Source organism: Puma concolor, chromosome B4, assembly GCF_028749965.1.
Source record: "Puma concolor isolate L17-30 chromosome B4, mPumCon1.1.hap2, whole genome shotgun sequence".
NCBI lineage: Eukaryota > Metazoa > Chordata > Mammalia > Carnivora > Felidae > Puma > Puma concolor.
In genome coordinates, this window is record NC_141673.1 from 120,965,150 (window position 1) to 120,984,223 (window position 19,074).

General features: G+C 40.6%; 1 protein-coding gene across 2 annotated transcripts in view; it reads right to left on the reverse strand.

The window, feature by feature from the left end:
- The window catches only part of KIAA1217 (KIAA1217 ortholog), a 755,207-nt gene that overhangs the window by 478,035 nt on the left and 258,098 nt on the right, over positions 1-19,074 (reverse strand). For both annotated transcript variants that reach the window (XM_086714730.1, XM_086714731.1), the window contains exon 3: positions 3,719-3,868. The gene's annotated coding sequence lies outside the window, so the exon portion shown is untranslated. The remainder of the gene's footprint in view (positions 1-3,718; positions 3,869-19,074) is intronic.

Below are 19,074 nucleotides of genomic sequence, written 5' to 3' on the forward strand. Positions count from 1 at the left end.
CCTGGCAGCTGATTTCTGCAACTCTTAAAGTCAGGGTTGGAGAAGGATGACTCACAATTTCTTACACTGCACGTGTGAAATCCTTCAAAAAAATATGGATGGAGGAAGAGCCATAGGATTTTGGATGATACTCTCAATTGCTTTTCAATTAAACTAGCAAAAAAGAATTGATTGATTGATTGCTCCTATTTCTGACCTTTTTTTAAGCTACTAGTATTTAAATTTTTTTTAACTTTTTTGTTTATTTTTGAGAGAGAGAGACAGAGACAGAGAGAGACAGTGACAGAGTACAAGCAGGGAAGGGGCAGAGAGAGAGGGAGACACAGAACCCGAAGCAGGCTCCAGGCTCTGAGCTGTCAGCACAGAGCCCGACGCGGGGCTCAAACACATGAACCATGAGATCATGACCTGAGCCAAAGTCAGACAACTAACTGAGCCACCCAGGCCCACCTAAACTACTAGCATTTAAAGCAGCATAAAGAGATGGGTTGAACAAAAGGTAATATCACTGAGAAGAACAGAAAAAAAGGTAACATTTGTAAAGCATTGCAGTTTTCCAGTCATCTTATTTATTTGGTCTTATGGCATCCTTGTGATGCAGGTTTTATCAGTGACAAGGAACAAGTCTCCCAGGGATTACAAAGCTACTGAGACTTTAGCCACTAGAATTTTATTGACTCTAGGCATAGAGTTCTTTGCACTATATCACATGCTTTTTTTTTTTTTCAAGATTCACACAGTTCAGCTTTGATTAAAATTAAACTAACATAAAGTAGAACATGATACCTGTTAAAATAATACATTTGAGGAAATGGTCTTCAGTTATCACTGTAACTGATCAGGCATGTGACAGACCCTTTACAAGATATACAGTCCCTAACTTCCATGCAGAAAACACCAGATCAAATGGTGCAGTATGGTGGACGGGGTGTCAGTGATCAAGCCCAACGACCTATGGACAACACTCTGACAGAGCACTTAACACAGAGAGACTCATTCAGTGCCTTGAGTTTTCTTTCAAAGAAAGTATTTTTCACATCGTATACAAGTTAAACAAGAAGTCCAACAAGCGTCCTTTATTGTCCTTGAAGTAGGCAACAGACCTGACAAATATCTCCTTTAGGCAATTTCTTCATCACACATTCTAGGGAATGCTCCCAGCAGGAGGCACGTGTACGGTCCGTGGCAGTTCTAGAAGCCCAAGGAGGGCTGTGTAGAGAAGGGAAATAAGGCAAACAGCAAAGCAGGGCTTGGAGATGATCTATCCTGGCCCGAAGAGCTGCCATCACAGATCGACACGGCGGCTTTTCGTGAGCAGAACTCCTAAGCTTGGAAAACAGAACTCCCAATAACTCCTGCAACAGAGGCCAGGGGAGGCGTTCGGAGCCAGATGCGCTAACTAGTCTACGTTTCTGCTTCATTCCAGAGTCAGTTCAAATCCTGGATTCACCCCTTAATGACTGCATGACTTTGAGCAAAGCGCTTAAACTTTGCGTAGTCCCGTTTCCCTGTGTGTAAGTGGAGCTAACAACACCTCCCTGTGCGAGCTTGGGAAGATGAAAAGATACGGCATATGCAGCACAGCACACGGCACATAGTAGACACAGAATAAGTAGTAGTTATTATTCTGTACCATTGTGATTATCCGCAACCCCGGGATTTCTGGCATCACCAAAGCTATAATTTAAAACACATGTATTCCTCACATGCTAGCAAACTAGTTCAAAGCCTGTTTTTCAAATACATTATCTAGTTTGGGCTTAAAAAAAAAATCCACGTACATGTTCTGCACCGCTTATCAAAGGCTCTCCATAATGCTTACCCAAGGGTAAGTCAATTACACAGGATAATGTTCTGCCTTCTATTATTCTTCTTGAACCACGTTCCATGCGGCAATGGGTCAATTTCTTTACTTCCTCTTTCCTCCTACCACATACCATACCCTATAAAGATGCCAGTTAAGTTTTAGCCCTCTTTTGAAAGTGAATTTTCATTTCTCCCTCTCTCTTTTTTACGTTATTTAAAGTTGTTGCAAGGTCTTTTAGTGTCCTCCAACCCCAATCCATGCAACAAAATAGTAATGGGAGAAAATTATTAGTGCTTTAGCCAGAGTCCTCCTGCTGAGCACAATGACTTTGTAATGAACTCTGCCTCCATAAACGGTGACTCTTTGATCTCTGGCTGCTTGTACAACTGTAAAGAGAAAGGCATTCCAGTCCAAACCACACAAAGAGAGAGGAACACAGGTTATTTATGGGAGCCCACTGACTCTAAGTTTAGCCTGGCTCTTTCAAGATTCAAGTACACACATCATTTTGACTGCCAGATCTGCTCCCTCCCTTTATGGTGTCTGATGGGACTGTAGTTTAGGAATGTCTGATCTCTGGCTTCTCTCTGGGGTGAGAAAGGTAGCTGGCTTGGCAGTGAGACAGACACAACAGTATTTATAGAGACAGTAGAAAATCGAATCCATATGCCTACAAGGGGAAATCAGAGTAAATCACCAGGAGCTAAGAGGACTTCTGAATTTCCTTTCTCAGGCCATTTCAGTTTCCGGACAAGAAAAAGCAGGACCTCGCTGCCCCAAATCCAGCATCCACATGCCCTCTTTTATCCGACAGTGTTCCACCAACACTGTCACTTTACAGAAAGAAAAGAAATGCTCTCTTTGGTTCCTCGAATTCATAGGCTATTTTGCAAGTCGGACTCTTGCATTACTGAGCAAACTTTCTGTGGCAGAGTTGGTACAAAGATGGGAGCCATGAATTCCCAATTGTGGAGTCACTGAAGCTAAGTTCGGTGACTTCTTGTCAGTGATTCTCAGATCATGATGTTCTTAGGTGCTTTGCAACATGGCTGAGTATTGATTCACACTGCTCAATAAAGCAAAACTCAAGTTGAACAAAGACTGTACTGCGATAGGATAGATGTATTCTCTTTCCTAACTCCCTCTGATCAAATATCAAAATTTCACAATATGGTGTCCGAATGGGGAAGGCTGGATGAAAACCCCGTAATGGGAGAAAACTCAAAATGGAAATTGCTTTTATTAGTGTAAAATATTGACCTAATGAATTTGGGCCAAATAAACATAGCCAAATCTGGGAGTCAGTTTGGTCATCTCATTCACTCATTCCAAACCCTCAAGTCTACCTACCTATACGAGGCTATTTTGGGCAAAGCAAAAGAACCTCAATGAAATTGGCAAATTGACTTTGCTATTTTTGTGGGAGCCTGACTCTGAACAAAATCAGATTATTGGGTTGGCCTAAAAGGGCCTTATTTTTTATTCATTCTATTCAGTCCATAGACAAAGTCATTAGAGACCTACAAAGGTCCACATACCATTTGCCAAAAGTTCACGTTCTTTCAACATTCTCTTATTCTTTAGTCGTTATGCTGGCTTTAGGCCAGAGTCTGAATGCAAAGACGGGTATATATGTGAATATAAAACATGCCTTGAAAAGTATTACATACATGGATGGCACTGACTGCAAGCCCAGAGAAAGGACAGCTTGAAGAAGAAAACTGCTGCATATCAGAGTAAATACATATTGGAGGAAGACCAGAAGGTTCAACTCAGACATTTTGTTCCACTGGGCTCTGGGAGGAACTAATCAAAAAGCCAAGTTTTACAGAGAGACCTTTAGCTCATAATTCATTCACTGTTAAGATGATGAATGTTTATCTTAGGACTTAAGAAAAAGAAAGACCTTACCTAAAAAGAAAATGAAGAGAAGTCCTCCACAGATAAGTAATGCAGTCCTTTGGGGGCAATACCCAGGGGCTCTGGTTGGGGCTCAAACTGTCTCTGAGACACAGCATACACAGTGCGATCAGTACAAAGTTAGGACCTCAGTTTCTCCACCTGAAAAATACAAATAATAATGTCACCATTTCCACCAAGTAACTGCTGAGTAACTAAAAATTCATGCCGATTAAAAAAACAAGGAAGAACAAAAAATAAAATGCATATACACCTGTAGCACAGAATGCCTTGTAATCACACATACAAGGTACAAGGCCTTTACAAGATACCCCCAATTAGAGGTTTCGACTTCTAGTTTTCCACAAAACATTAGTTGCGCACTACAAAGGAAGGTAAACATGTGAAGCTAAATTAGCCGTGAAAATAAAAGCAAGTTAACGGGGCACCTGGGTGGCTCAGTCTTGAGAATTTGACTTCAGTTCAGGTCACGATCTCACGGTTCTTGGGTTCGAGCCCTGCATCAGGCTCTCTGCTCTCAGCACAGAGCCTGCTTTAGATCCTCTATCCCCCTCTCTCTTTGCCCCTCTCCAGCTTGTGCTCACTCTCTCCCAAAAATAAATAAGCATTAGAAAAAATAAGAGTAAGTTTGTGTAGTTGAGGGTGGAAGGAAATCAGGGGAGGCCAACTAATACTTGAAGAGCCTGAATGAAAGGCTTAATGATCTCTGATTCGCCTCTTTGCTCCTTTTGCTGGGGAGTGATGGTCAGGCACCATTGCTGTATCCTCGTAAGAGCCTGCTATGCTGACATGCTTGGGTTCCACTAGCCCTGCTGTGCCCAGAGGGAAATAACCATGGCACTGTGGGAAGACAGGGGTGGGGGGTGTGCTCCACTAAAGAAGATGAGCTGCTCTACATACAAATTTTGAAATCATGGGCAAGGCCAAGAGGGACCTCTTCTGTGAAGGACTATCCCAGGATCCCTGAGGAGCCCCAGAAAATTGAACTTGACATTGTAATCTTCCCCTACAGTCAGCAGATTCCTACACTTCCGGAAGCTGTGGTGAGTTTAGTTGATATCTGTGAAATGAGTGCACACAGGGTAGTACAGCCCTTTAGAACATTTCCCCAAATGGAAATCTGTTTATATCAGCCCTTATTAAAATCCAGAGAAACACATTTTTAAATGGAAAAAAAAAAAATCATGGATGAAACTATGAAAAAGTCATTGAACACAATTAAAATGTATCACAAACACATTGAGTCTTGATACTAAAATAGCCATGTTATTAAAATTTGAACTATGCCACAATTAAAATATATCACAAACATTTTTGAATTGTGACCCTGAAATAGCCACGTTAGTAAGTTTTTAAAACACTGGCTATGTTCACACTACTTAGATTCTTTCTTGTATTGAGTTCAAATAGTTATAAATGCTATTATGGAGAACAGTCTTCCAACTTGGCTGATCTTCATTCCAGGTTCTCATGACGGTTCTATTACTGCTTTATCATGAGACTTTATGAACATTCTTACTTAGTCTGGGTTCTTCCTTTTAATACTTGCTCGACTCACCACACTAAGCTCCATTAGCCACTGGATGACAAAAATTATGAAATCCCAAGAACTGAAAATCACTATGCCAACTACCTTTAATAAGGAATCTTACTAAGCCCTCTAGTATCACTATTAATCCTGATAACAACTCTCAGAGACAGGCAGAATGGATCCCCCATTATTCACAAGGAATGAGAGTCTCTACATTAAAAATTATATTCTTATCAAACAACAGACCCAGGATGTGAACTCAGGTCAGTCTGACTTCAAAATCTAAGATCTTGGGGTGCCTAGGTGGCTCAGTCAGTTAGGCGTCTGACTCTTGATTTTGCTTTGGGTCATGATCTCGTGGTTATGAGCTCAAGCCCTGCATCAGGCTCTGCTCTGGGCACGAAGCCTGCTTAAGATTCTCTCTTCCCCTCTCCCTCTTCCCCTCCCTCACTCGCATGTGCACTCTGTCTTTTTCTCTCTCTCTCTCAAAAAAAAAAAAAAAAAAAAAATCCAAGATCCTTCCACTTGCATAAACCACAGGCCAGGCCAAGGAGTGATTATTTTACTAAATAAATTTTTTTTTTAATTTTTTTTTCAACGTTTATTTATTTTTGGGATAGAGAGAGACAGAGCATGAACGGGGGAGGGGCAGAGAGAGAGGGAGACACAGAATCGGAAACAGGCTCCAGGCTCTGAGCCATCAGCCCAGAGCCTGATGCGGGGCTCGAACTCACGGACTGTGAGATCGTGACCTGGCTGAAGTCGGACGCTTAACCGACTGCGCCACCCAGGCGCCCCCTAAATAAATTTTTTTTAACATAGCTATTTAATTGCTTCATTATAATAAAGACGAGTACTAGTTTATTCTGAGAGCCATGCACTGCTCCCCACATATCAGCTCATGTGATCAACATGACAACCCTACAGGCTAGGCATTATTAGCCCCATTTCATAGATGAGCACGCTGGCGCTCACAGAGGAAAAGTTCTCCAGGGTCAAATGTGGTGAATTCAGACTAACCGGAGTAGGTGATTAAAAAGTGTATTATAGTTTGCTTTCAAATAGGTATAGTTTTATTACTTTTACCCAAAGTAACTTCCATTACACAACTACATATGGCCGAGTAGAAGCCCTTAATGGATTTTCTTATAATGAATGAATAAGAACATTGGCAACCATTTGGTTGTAAAGGGCGAATGAGTGCACTGAAGGTACCTGGTGTTACTCGAAAAATCTCATCCTCAAATAAAATTAAAAAGGCCCTGAAATATTTTGAATATTCATACCAAACTAGTAAGATTTTGTAAAAGAGGCTTTACTTAAGTAAATATTAACTTCAAACCAGCTGACCTTCTACTGCTTCGAAGTTTAAAGACTTTGAGACAAAACCACTGGGTCTGATCGAGTGAAATTTTGTTGTTTGACTACTGCAAGTTTGTGTTAGTGGCAGAATTATGGAAAACACCTATGACTCAGAGGGACATGTTAATCACCAGAGTCCTCCTATGCTGTCCCATTTTCATGAGGAAAGCAATTGTGAAACTTGCCTCTTTTTGCAACAGGATTTCTCCCTCTGATCCACTGGCTACCAGTCAAATTTTCTCATTTCAGAAATCCAAACTGGCTGCATAACTAGATACAATAGGAGAGTGTAAGGTGAGATTTCTCCTAAATGTGAAATAATTGATGCTATTCAGAGTTAAAAACAAAACAAAACAAAACAAAAAACATTTGAAGAGTATAAAGGTCAGAGAGACTTACTAATTTAGTTGCTATTAAATACTCATATAAACCCTTTGCTAGTTATTGCTGGTTCCATGGGAAGCATGGGTAATATCTGAAGTTAAAAACAATGACACCATCCCATCCAACATGCAGGCTGTATTCCTCAATGCCTGATGCCAACCTCACAAAGGAATACTTTACTGAGTTGAACTAAAAAATACTAGAAAATATTACAATATACTAACCACGCTCGCAGCAGTGTTATGAAATCTGCAGTAGCCTTAATAAATTGGTGCAGGGCACGTGGACTTTTTATTAGCCAGAGTTTCTAATACATTTTCCCTCTATAATGAATATGGGAGGGAGGGGTTGGGCGGCAGGGGGAGCTGTCCACAATTCAAGGCCCCTGAGATATTTGGGAAATTCTCTCTACTGTATAGACTTAAAGTTTTATTGAATTAAATCACCAGGGAAAGGACATTTGTTAAACTTTGGAACAAAACAAACAAAAAAGAAGACGACTTTGTTAAGGGTAAGTCTTTTTTTTTTTTTTTTTTTTAAATACAAATGAACTTACTCATCATGGTTTGGAGGCAAAGGAGAAAAACCCAAATGGAGGATAAATTTTTTAAAAAGTTGAGAGACAGTTCCTAGGGGTGCAGAGGGGTGGCAGGGATAGGATCCAGAACACTGGCAGAGAGACTTATTTTAGAAAAGAAAATGAAAGGCCCCCTTCCCCCTACTTTCCCCTCTTGGCTTTAGGGAACCATAAACAAAACCAGTCAATGTGCCCAAAGGGCAGTCACTCTGGGTGTCTATGGGCATGGCTTTCCCCCCCTTCCCTCTTCCACTAGTCCCTGTATCTCCCATGCCATCAAATTTTCAGGGGGAGGAAGTGAGAGCAGGAAAGGGAAACAGGGCCCCAGAAACAGATTCTCTGGAAGGAAATATGTGGCCACTGATGCTTGAAGACTTTAATTCCCCCCATGAAAGTGCCATAGAAACACTGTCAGACAATTGAGGGCCTGGGCCTGTGTACTCTGTATATCAGGAATTAGATGTAAAATATACATTTGACTTCCAGTGAATAAAATGAATTGTCATGGTAGAGAAAGTTTCACATAGGGAATATTATCCTGAAGCCTTCCAGCTTGAGCCTCTCCCTTATAACTACCCACCACAAATTATTTTCATAATAAAAATGAGTTCTGAGAACAAACTAATTACATGGGAGAGCAACTTATACTTCACTGCAGTTTTCACAGTATTTTTTTTTCATCAAATATGAGTTAGCCAAAGTAATTAGGAAAAATGATTAACAAAGCTCTTTATTGAAAATGGATCCAAGTCATGTTAAAAAAAAAAAAAAGCATTTCTTTCTTGAAAATGGCTTTCAACCTACATTTTCCTCCAAGCAATAATCTGTGTTCCCTTCCACAATAGCTTTTTGGGGACATGTGGTAATCTGAGAGAATATAACTCTTCTCCTGAAATAATACCAAGTTCTCCTTTCATGGTAGAACTTTCTGTAAGCTGGTAAAAAATCTTGAAATGTGGGTGCTTCTTCGTAACAGAGCAATGAAAGAACAAAACTGCTGAAATCTGAGTACAAACCATCTATAGAGGTGAGCCTCAGGAATCCTTCTAAATCTGAAAAAGCTTAGACCACTAAGGTGTGCTGTTTTTCAGTTCACAAGGAACACTGAGCTTTCCCAAAATAAAGGTGGGTTTTAAAGGCATTTATTTGCATCTGCTCTTTATACCTTTACATTTCCAAATATTTTGGATGCTTAGGAGTAAGCATGAAGAAAGTCCATCTGGCCGAAATTACATTTTCCCATGTGAGCAACTTCAGGGTCGCTAGACATTCCACGGTGTGAGTTTAAACTGGCATCTCTTTGTTTTTGTGTGTGTTGGGCACTTGGGCCTATAGAAAAATTTGACTACTAAAAAAAATCCATAAAACCAACTAAAGGGAAAGTTAAAACTCATTTTTTAATGTCTTAAATTTTTATTTTATGTGCAAGTTGAGATAAATTTGATTAGTATTACTTCCTGTTATTTCATGATTATTTTATTATTTAGATCTTCCTTAAAAATGCAGCTTCTAAACACTCTGGCATGGCCATTAGCATTTCAGGTGAACCAGCAGATTTTTTCCCTCCACCTTTCCTTTTTTTTTTTTAAAGTTTATTTATTTGAGAGAGACAGGAGACAGAGTGCACAAGTGGGAGACACAGAATACGAAACAGGCTCCAGGATCCAAGCTGTCAGCACAGAGCCCAACATGGGGCTCGAACTCATGAGCTGTGAGATCATGACCTGAGCCAAAGTCGGACGCTTAACGGACTGAGACACCCAGGCATCCCTCTTCCACCTTTCCTTTAACAAACCTCTGTGTGGCTATTTTGTGTCAGGCACTGTGCCAGTTGTTGGGTTCACAATAAAAAAGAGAATTATCTGCGTCCTACATAATAAAGCCACTTTGTTCTCCAAACCCTATACCTTCCCGTCACCCTAAGGCAAGAAGGGGGTATAAACAAAATGATAATAATTTGCCTTTGGCATTCCTTGTTTCCTGAAGAACATAAAGATAAGATGCTTTCTGAACGTCTTTGAACGGATTGTGTCTGCTTCACATAAAGGCAAGAAGGGCTGGGTGACCTTCTGGACTCATTCAAAGGTGGAGGTGAGCAAAAGAATGAGGTCAAGGGGCTCCTTCTCTTTGAAACAGGACACATGCCCCTATGCTGAGGGTTCACATCAGTGTTGCAGTACCAGTTGAATTTGCAAAATATATTTTCATCTTTTGTGACATTCATCACAGCATCCCATTGAGATGGGCCTTTTTATTACTTCCATTTTACTCCAGAGAAATAAGAAACAAGAGGTTAAATGACTTTCCCAAAGTCAATAATAGACCTGGGACAGGATTAAGAGTTTATAAATCCCTAACCTGTGCTAAGCGCACTCAACCATACACTTAACCTTGCTAAAAAATAAGGGCTCAATTTTGCTGTTTAACTAATTAGAATTAAGACACATTAGGCAAGAACATAGCACCTGGTTCATGGAGCAATGACATTATTTTATTGCTGGTTCAATCTAAAAGCTCAATGTTCTTCCAAACTCTTCAGTGCTTTTATGAGACAGTTCCTGGATTATCAACTCAACTGGTGTCTATTCCCATGCATCATATATTTGCAAAACTTCCTCAGAAAACATTTCTTAGGAAATAATGAAAACTGTAAGAAAAAGGCAAAACGCTCTCTTAATAACGAGGAAGCTGTTTGCCCTAATTTGGTTATAATATACAACATATATTTGGCACTTGACGGGTATTACCCCCAAATCTGAGATTATGAACATGACAGGTTCCCTAAACTGTAATGGTCCTGGAAATGACCCTATTGTTTCTTCTTTCCATTTTCCAAACTGACCAGTTATTCCCTAAAAGCTAACAGAGTGCTAGGAAACTGGCCCTTCTGTTACTTTGGCTGACCCCCTGGGGGACCATAAGCTCTTGAGGGCAAGAGCTATGTCATTCCCAGGGCCAGAGCTGAACTCATCTGAATATGAAGCTGTCTTGGTATATCATGGTATCCTTGTATATTACTACATTTTAATAACATGGACTGAAGGCAAAGTTTTACAAGACACAGGAAAGCAAGTTTTCTCTTTTACAGCGTAGGGCGGGGAATCACATAATTTGAAATAATGCATTCCTATTTCAGATGGTGAAACCAGTGAAAAATGGCCATTTCAGATGAGAAAATGAATGGTGACATACTCCCAGTAAAATTGAATTTGGTATTGGTTTTAAGGGAAAAATCCAACCTACTCTTAATGATGCTGTCAGATTTACTAAACATTTCCACAACTTTAAAGTTTAAATGCCACCTAAGGGCTTTCGTGAAGCTCCTGTACAGGGACAGAAAAGGTTGTGTGGTTTGGATTCGACTTTGGTCAAGACTGAAATAATGAGTAGTGGACATACTGCCCCCTGGTGGTGTCATGCTCAACTATGAAACTCCATCAATCTTGGCGTGAAAGATTGGCTTTTCCTTTGGCTTCTGTAGCAACACCTTCAAGAGAGGCTTCTGAGATTAGTCTTAGAAAAGAATTTAGTCTCAGGCACCAGCTCAGCTTTCATATACTGCCTCTGTTCCATTCTCCGAAGCTTTCTCTGAGTAGCAGGGAGGAAGGCAAACTAACCATGAGGGGAATACTGGGAGTCCAGTGTAGAACCAGCGACCCTGAGAACCCATGTGTGAGGTGGTGTTGGGAAGCGGGACTGTCCTAGATCTGAAAATCAGCACAGATGAACCTCCGTATCATCAGCCATCCCTGAGCCCCCATTCCTCAGACTCCTATCCCGGGTATGAAATGGCAGCAGAAAGACCACTGAGGTCATGTGTAGTTTCAGTAGTCATGAACTTGTGGTTTGGAAATCAAAAAAAAAAAAAAAAAAAAAAAAAAGGTTTTAAAGGTAAATGGTTTTTCTAGGCTAGGTTGGGTTAAGGACACAACGTACTTATTACCAGGTTAGTTCAAAGGGAATTGGTTATATCACTCACATCGCTTTTTCCCTCTAAGTATCTATCCCCAGGTCTGATCACAAGCTGGGACAGTTGTCGAACTCCATATGTCCCCATCCGCCAGATGGAGAAAAGCAGGAGGGCTTTGAACCTCAGCACCATTTCTTTGGTCTCCTGAATGCCTAGGAGCCTGGGCTGAGACCCAGGTAAACCCAGAAGACTCTCTTCCATCCAGCATCTCTTTAGAAAAGGCTGCCTACACATAGCCAAAGACTTGAACCCTAGACATCTGGAATGGCTGGATAGCTACCTCGTTACCAGAGCCTCACACGGAGCTTCCGAAGATGCTGAGTGTTTCTAGCCAAGATGAGGAGGCTGGGCGAATAGCCCTGAACAAGAAAAGAGAAAAGGCCATAAAGGTAACCCTGAGGTTTGCTATTTCATCAACTAACCCAGTGGGGCTGAAAATGAAGCTATCAGAGTCCATGGAGAAGAATGGCTGCAAGTGGCTCTGCAGTGACATTCCTGATACCTTTGCCCAGCAGCGTTGACTCCGTTGGTCTGGCTGGTTAAATGGGTTTATCCTTCCTTCTTCTCCCCACCCACCGCCCTCTGCACTCCATATGTGTCACTTCTGGAGTTGTAAACTCAGCGGAGGAGGACAACCCCCAAACAGGCTCTTCTGGTCCACCTGAGGGTGCCAACAAGGATGTCCAGCTTAACACTGATAGGGAATGATGGGACCCCATGACACTTCCCATCCTGACATCAAAGGCTACTTCCAGACCATTGGCTGTGATATGGCTAGATAGCTACCCAGTCACCAGAGCCTTACTCGGAGTTCCCGAAGGCGCTGACGGCTTCATTCCCCTCCCTGCCCCCTCTTCATCTGCCTTCATCACTTCTGTTTTTCTCAGGCCTCATTTTGACCTTTAAGAGTTGCTAAGGGGTAGGCAAGGTCCTTCTTCTGGTCCACTCACACAAAATACTGATACATGTACTGGAAATTCAAGCCTCATCATTTCTATTTCTTTGCTGTCCTGTCAGATCCATTACATTTTTAGTTTTTTTCCCTTCATAAGCTTTTGCTTTTTGAACATACTTCTGAATATGTATTTGCCCAAACAATTTCCACAATGAAATAACAATAAAGACTTACAAATTCACATGAGGAGCACAACCCAAAGCACTCATCTGTTTCAATGTTATGGCACAGAAAGTATTCTTTTATATTGTTGCAGAGTCAGGAGAGAATTTTACCAGAGGAGTAGCTCATAAAATTGGGTTTTGGGGAAATCAGGCAACTTGGCTTCGTGTCATTATTTTAATGGATCACAAGGCAATTTATCTTCTCCACTTTCCATCATGAACAGGTTATTTCCTAATAGGCTTGTGAAGGGTAGGACTCTTGTACTTAATGAGATAAATATAAAGGGCTTCAGGTTGGTATTCAAGACCCTGTAAAACAGACCTATCTATTCCTCACGATGAATCCCTGCTCCCCCAACTGATTATTTTCCTTTCTGATCCTAATTTATATGCTGTTTGGTACCAACTTAAAGTGGGTACCCATGCTGTTCCTTCCTGAAAATGCAGTTCCCTGTCTCCCTCATACATCTAGAAGCTGTCCGCATTTCCTGGTCCAGCTTCAACTCAGGACAATGTTTGACACCATCCCCTTTGCTGAATCCCAGCTTCTCGTACACGCAGGCATGTGATCTGTCACTTTTGTCACCCATCTATTTATTTCCTAATTAATTAGACTGTAAGTTCCTAAAGGACCTTGCTGGGTACTTTTATATTCTCATGAAGCATTAGGAACCCGGAGCGATGCATATCTTGGATGCTTAGTGACTAGATTGCGGACTACATGAAAAGCAATAGAAGCCAAGGTAAATGGATTGCAGGAAGGTAATTTCTCAGCACAAAACTGAGCTGTATGCGGTTCTAAAAGCTGTTCAGGTAGCCACAGGGTTGCAGGAGCTGACCTTTACTTTCCTATAGACACACACTGGGTTGGCAAAGCACAACTTCTACTAGAAATTAGAAAAATTCCCCGAGGGGTTTGACGACCCAATCAAAACAGACAGCGCAACTTGACAATTCTGGTTCTGAACCTAATTTAAATAGAGAAGGACTTCCGTTTCTCACTTTGCTTTTCATGTGCAGATTCATATGAAACTCTTGAATTGCCAGGGGCAGGTTTTATTGTCACTTTGTCTCACCTGCTTGCGACTACCTCATTTATAAAGCAAGGGATTTGGAATATTGGATTATTCTCCAAGATTCTTTCCACCTCCAGCATCCTACACCTTACCACCTACTTTGTTTCCCGAAGGCCCTTCTGGCTTTCACTCTATTCATCGGTTAATAAACTGATTAACACCCACCTAACACCCATTAACCCCCTCTGCTACCAGGTTAAAAAACAAACAAACAATCATCTTATCTGCTCATCAGGACCTTTTGTAAAAAGATAGAGAGCAATAATTTAAAAATAACTAAAACACACTTCCTTAGTTTTCATCTGATCACAGCTCTGTTGTAACTTAGTTTTTTTTTAAGTTTTTTGTTTTTAATGTTTATTTATTTTTGAGACGGAGACAGAGTGCAAGCAGGTGGGAGCAGAGAGAGAGGGAAACACAGAATCCAAAGCAAGCTCCAGGCTCAGAGCTGTGAGCACGGAGCCTGATGCGGGGCTTGAACTCATGATCAGCAAGACCATGACCTGAGCCGAAGTCAGATGCTTAATCGACTAAACCACCCAGGCACCCCTCTTGTAGCTTAGTTTTTACAAAGTTAGTGGTACTTCAAACAAATGTGCCTCCTCTGGGAAAAGAGAAAACTTAGGGGAACAAAATAAAGTATGCGCTTTTCTTCAATATATTTTAGATAACCTCTTTTTTTTAAGCACCCACAGATATGACTCATCATTACAAGAGGAGAAAGGTACCCATAGAAACCAAATGAAGAAAAGCATGTGGATTGAATATAAACAAAACCCACCAATTAAAAAAAAAAGGTTATTAATAATGGTGAAGGATATTATATTCATATTTACTGGAAAGGATAAAAATGATTTTTTTAAGGCTTTAATGAAAGCAAGTTGAGAAGGGAAAGATTTAAACAGAATGAACAAATGAAAAGAGGAAAACCCAGTCCCTTGACTTGTGTGGTGCTTTTTATAGCACCTGCTTGGTTGGGAAATACACGCCATGATTCACTCTTGAGGTTAGGAGACAGTGAGCTTAATCAAACCGCTCTTCCCTCTTCTTTGTATTGCTCATAGCCAATGAATTAATACCAACAAATAAATTTTCAACACGCCCAAGTCCTCAGCATTTCTAAACCTCATTATGTGTGAAATAAGAAGGGGGACATAGAATCAACTTATTTTCAGAGCTTGTGCTGAAGGTGATTGTGTGAAGGCACCGATAAGGACCAAGGCACATACTCTTCATTCATTCATTCATTCATTCATTTACTCATTCACTGATTTAGCTTCTGCTACAGTCTTAGCAATTAGGTATGATTAGGAAGCTGAGGCTCAACAAGCTTGAGTAACTGGCAGTTACTCATGTATACAACAGAATTAGATTTCCCTGACCCTTAGTACTGTCTTCTTGGGTCTATAGGATAAACTGGATGTGAGTTACTTGCTTAATAAATTACAGTTATGTGAGAGATCTAGTACCAGATTTCTTTCTATTACAGCCTTCCTATATAGGAATCCCTAACTAAACATGCAAGAAAAACAAGTATTTGTAAAAAATGTTTATTTATTTATTTTAAGAGGGGTGGGGAGGAGCAGGAAGAGAGGGAGAGAGACAGAATCCCAAGCAGGCTCCGTGCTCAGCATGGAGCCCAACGTGGGGCTCGATCCCATGATGGCAAGATCATGACTTAAGCCGAAATCAAGAGTTAGATGCTTAACCAACCAAGCCACCCAAGTGCCCCAAGGAAAACACTTAGAAGTCTCATCTTCACTTTCTCTGAACGCAGTTTCCTCTAAAAGTTTCATGTGGAGGAAATTCTCTTCTTTTATTTTTAATTTTTTAAGTTTATTTATTTGTTTTGAGAGAGAGAGAGAGAGAGCAGAGGAGGGGCAGAGAGAGAGAATCCAAAGCAGGCTCCATACCATCAGCACAGAGCCTAACATGGGGCTTGAACTCACAAACTGTGAGACCATGACCTGAGCCAAAACCAAGAGTTGGTGTTTCACTGACTGAGACACTCAGGCACCCCTGGGGGGAATTCTCTCTTGAGTGTTAAGACTGGGATTGGAAAAATTTGCAATCATCTCTGGGAAAGAATATGCAGTTACTCAAAAGTACTTCCAACAGTATAGTAAATTTTATATTCAGGAAAAGGTTCAAAGATCTATTGTTTTCATAATGAAAATTCCACAGAGTTGAGCTTGGAGAATTCTCCATGGCCAGTGGGGCTTGGGCTTCATTAACAGCTCTAAAGCCAAGGCAGTGAGGCATCTGGGATAAGTCTGCCCTAGACAAGTCACTAGCCCTCCTGGTTTCTGAAATTTGGAAAATGAACTAGGTTGGTATTTGACTTCTATTGTTCATTCTAATGAAAAACGTGTCCTTCTGTGTCACATTCTTTTTTGTGTCATAGACCTAAAAAGACAGCCTTAAGTCTCAGAGAAATCTAGTTTTACACCACACACACACACTCACACACACACACACACATACATCCATTTTATCTGATGAATATAACTTCAACTTTTATGTCTTCCTTGCAACTTTGGTAAAATATGTTAATTCAATAATCACTGATGGTGAACATTGCTTGTTTCTGCAGAACTGAGGTGTGATATGTTTCATTGCTACAACCTAAGGTTTCTGCTCCAGTCCACTAGAAGTTGTGTTTTATATTGTGCTGGTGTTTCTAGAAGAGTTAATGAAGTAGAATATTTTTCAGAGATGAAAATAAAAATTAATGGAAATTTTGCTTTTCATTAATCACATCAGCAAATCAATGTTTTATATCAAGCTATTATGTAACAAGATTCTAAATTATGTTCCCAAGAATTTCTGTGTAAAACATTTCCATATGGTAAGATCTGTAAAATTCTGTAACACGTTCACAAATCATTGTGACAAGGAACACTGGTATTAATTTCTTAAAGTCAATGTCATTTTGCCAGTATAATATCATGATTTTATTTCCTCATGCCTTGAAACTTAAAAAAAAAAAACTGCACACCTCCTTAGAAAATAAAAGTCTGTAATCACCAACATAAATAAACAGATTACATATAGGTCTCATGTATACATTTTGTAATCTAAAATAAAACCTAAGATAAAGCCTCTATTCTTACTCTATATTACAACACTCATTTATTTCTCTTGTGGTATTTATCAGAGTCTGTGTGTCTTTTGTAATTTATTTGTTGGTGTGGTCTTTGCTGGACTCTCCAACTACAAAATAAACAGGTTCAGGAAGACAAAAATCTCTCCAGGTATTCCGAGCAGAAAGGGTTATAAATAAGGGAACTTCCTGGTTACAAAAATGTTGAAAGAGTGGAAGAAGAACAATTAAAGTTTGCCACTAGCTGTAAGAGAGTTAGGAAATTTCTGGAACAACAGGAAACTATTGGTGATAATCATAGATAGCTGCATGAATTACTGAAACCAGTGATTATAGCAATATCCAGAGCTGCTGAAAAATCCCACATCTGCTGAAGCCTGGACACCTGCCCATAAAGTAAGGATTTGGCTTCCAGTTTCCAAATTTTGTGAGAATGCATCTCATTGGCAGAATCTAATCTGGGACCCTCCTGGCAAGGGGTTCTAGGAAACGAGTTCTCAGGCTTTCAGCCCCTGTGATAGTGGGTGGTGCATAGAGGGAGTGAGTGTTGCTGGGTGGTCGGCAGATAATCCGGTACAAACTCCAAATGGGAAGGAGCCATGATGTTTCCATTTACTCTCACGGTAAATGTTCTCAGGATCCTTTACACTCTTAAAACTTTTTGAGGATACCAACGAGAACTTTTGTTTATGTGGGTTATATCTACCTATATTTACCATGAGGGAAATTAAAATTGTGAACATTTGAACAGTGTTAATTTCTTAATTCATACAAAAATCACAGTAATAAAGTCTTACATATTAAAATAAATATAATATTTCTTAGAAAGAATGACTGTGTTTTTCCAAAATAAAACAAAAAATAGTGGGGCACCTGACTGGCTCAGATGGTGGAGCATGTGACTCTTCACCCCAGGATTGTGAGTTCGAGCCCCACATTGGGCATTTGAAAAAAAAATTTTTTTTAATTTAACTTTTTATTCATTTTTGAGAGACAGAGACAGAGCATGAGTGGGGAAGGGGCAGAGAGAGAGGGAGACACAGAATCCGAAGCAGTCAACACAGAGCCTGACGCGGGACTTGAACTCATGTGAGATCATGACCTGAGCCGAAGTCGGACACTCAACTGACTGAGCCACACAGGCGCCCCGAAAAAAATTTTTTTAGATAGTGAGAAGAGTGGCATTGTTTTACATTTTTGAATATATTCTTAAATGTCTGGCATAACAGACAATAGCTTCTCTATCTTTTATCAAGATACTAAGAACAAGTGCGATAAATGCGAATAACTTTCGGGTATTGTGGTGGAATTAGTCTGGCTCTTGAAGAACCCCTGGAGGGGCGCCTGGGTGGCGCAGCCGGTTAAGCGTCCGACTTCAGCCAGGTCACGATCTCGCGGTCCGTGAGTTTGAGCCCCGCGTCGGGCTCTGGGCTGATGGCTCAGAGCCTGGAGCCTGTTTCCGATTCTGTGTCTCCCTCTCTCTCTGCCCCTCCCCTGTTCATGCTCTGTCTCTCTCTGTCCCAAAAATAAATAAAATAAACGTTGAAGAACCCCTGGAAATTTCTCAGGACACTCAAGGTCCCTAGACTACACTTTGTTAACAATCGTATAATCATATCATTAGCCACCAGCACCATTACTGACACGTGATAGATATGTAAAAATTATTTTTTGGATGAATGAGTAAAAGCACATTGTATTCTTGTATTATCCTTTTCATTAAATTTTTTTTTTTTAACATTTATTTATTATTGAGAGACAGAGCGTGAACAGGGGAGGGGCAGAGAGAGAAGGAGACACAGAATCAGAAGCAGACTCCAGGCTCTGAACTGTCAGCACAGAGCCCGACGCGGGGCTCAAACTCGCAAGATCATGACCTGAGCCGAAGTGAGACGCTTAACCAACTGAGCCACCCACGTGCCCCATGTATGATTCCTTTTCTAGTAGAGTGGATCTGTACAAGTTTTCAAAGGAAGACTTTCTCTTGCATTCAAGAGAATGTAACTTTGTTGCTGGAAGATAGGGAGCACACCAGGCCACATTTCAGAAGTGATATAATTTGATTCAGACCAGCCATAGGCAAAATTATGAATTAAATACAGTGTTCAGCGGCCTCCACGCCCCTCTACCCCGTCCCTTGTCACAGAATCAGAATATCCTTATCAGACCTGCAAAACTATTGTTCCTCACAACGCTTGAGGCATGGTTTTATGAAGCTTTGCTTT